Raw genomic sequence first — 2,276 nt, 5'->3', positions numbered from 1 at the left:
CTCCAAGAAACGCTGCGCTGCACAGATTCCAATCTCTGAACCGGTTCTGCTCCAAGACTTGGCTTAGCCTGGGCTTACCGGCATGAGACCCAGAGCTCTCCTGCACACGTGATGTCTTGAGCTGCGGCCTCGTCAACAGGGGTAAGCTCAAAACAACCACACGGTGCAACAAGGTGGCTCACTTACCTAACCTACTGCCAGTGCTACAACCACTGACAGCTGTTGCCCTTCACCACTGCTTCCCACAGTCACAACGTTCTTTCGTGAACCTGACAGCACTGGCGTCATGGAGCATGCCAGGCATAGCTTTTGCACCAGGCGGTTCTTCCTGTCCCTCCAGTGGAATGGGGACAAAGGTTCTGAGTGACAGAGGTCCTCCACACCATCTCTCGTGTCCCACCATAGTCTGAAATACCATCTACTGCCCATCAGCGGTGTGTGACAGCTTTTGGGGAAACATGATTAATATTTATGGGGCTTTTTCCATAAATAGCTTTTCAGAGCAAGCAAGTTGTTCTAACAACAGCACACAGTAAAAAGCACATATAAATTTACAAAAATAAGCCAGGACCACAAAATGCTGTAATGATTTTTCCCTTTATTTATTACTGATAACTACTGCCTGTCCGTGGTGAAATAAAGACTACATTTTACATATTGTACATTTATGTAACTCAAAATACAGTAATGTACCTTGGTCAATGGTACACCAGAAGTGCCTCACCTATGTTTTGAACCTGCTGCCAATTGATATCACACTGTCACTGCGATCAAGTCCCATGGCCAGCTGGTGCCACAACATCCCGAGCATGGAGGCTGTTGAAAAGAAGGATGGCGTATGAGCAAGAAATAGAGGAGGTTTTAAACTGATTATTGTCCTGAACCTGGTTTTGATGATTGTTTGTGGTAATTAACAAACTTGCCAATTTACATATGACACACTCATCTACAGCTGATTCCTTTGAAATGAGGTCTATGCTGTAATATTACAGTACTGAGCACAAATGAGTATTCATAATAATACAGAGGTCACGTTATATTTAGATAATTACAAAGAGACTGCAGAAATATTTTAACTCAAAACCAGCCTCTTTTTTCATAATCAGAATTAGTTAAAGCTAATGGGCGGTCCATTATGCAAAATGGTCAAAAACCTCATCTGCATGGGTATCATGTAACAATAGGTTTTCTGTCCCCTGTGTGTCATTCGCTGATGACCTCTGAGGAAATACAGATGTTCATACAGATAAATTATAAATGGTGGATCTTGGAACATATTAAATTACTTCCCTGGCAATCTTTCTTAATAATCTGACTGCCCTTTTCTCAGTGACGACTCTAATAATCCAATCCTGTTTCTCAACAATGACTCCAGAAGTCTCCAGCTGCCTGTTTCTCAATAATGGTCCATGAATAAACTATTTCCCCATGAAGACCTTACAGTCCACTTGTCTTTTTCTTAATGATAACCCATAATCCATCTATCTGTTTCTCAATAATGACTTTACAGCCTACCTGTTTGTTCCTGAATGATGACTCCATGATCCACATGCAGTGATGTGCTTGTTTCTAATCTTGGCATATGTTAAGAGGGTCGTATTAGAGCATCTGCAAAGATTTTATGTGCTGATTTATTGAATTTCCTTCAGTTAATTGATATTAATTAAATATATTTTAATACAAACAGAATTTTTAGATATTTTTCATTTACAACATGCATTCATTAGTTTTTTTGTACAACTTGACACTGACACCTGAGCTGAACATGCTGGCTTGATAGAGAGATCAGGGAGGAGGTTGAGCATAGGCAAACAGTATTGGACCAGTTCTGGCAGTCTGCATTCTACAGGCAGGGCTGATTGACATTCCCATCCACATACTTTGTTTATGCTGGTACCCTAGAGATGCTTTGCCTCAATGGAGCAGGGTCGTGAGACAGGTCCCCGCCCCCTGCCCTGACTCCTCCCCCTCTGCCTGCCCCCTTTGCACTTTCCTTCCACCTCCTGTTATAGGATACAGGCTGGACCGGCCCCTCAGGCTTGACGCAAGCCCCAGAACAAGCACTGGCACTGTAGCTTGGAGACGGCGTCTCACCACAGAAATACCAAGCTGCATACTCTTATAGTGTGCATTTGTTCTGATAAAAGGAAGTCTGAATCCCTATATGAAACCCAAACTCACTGAAGTCTTCTTCCAAAACAGCAGGAATTCACACTGTACATCTGAGTACTTCACACACACACACACATGCACACACACACACACACACACACACA

Source organism: Megalops cyprinoides, chromosome 17 (assembly GCF_013368585.1).
Source record: "Megalops cyprinoides isolate fMegCyp1 chromosome 17, fMegCyp1.pri, whole genome shotgun sequence".
Taxonomy (NCBI): Eukaryota; Metazoa; Chordata; class Actinopteri; order Elopiformes; family Megalopidae; genus Megalops; species Megalops cyprinoides.
The sequence above is the reverse complement of the archived record's forward strand: the minus strand, read 5'-3'. Positions refer to the sequence as shown.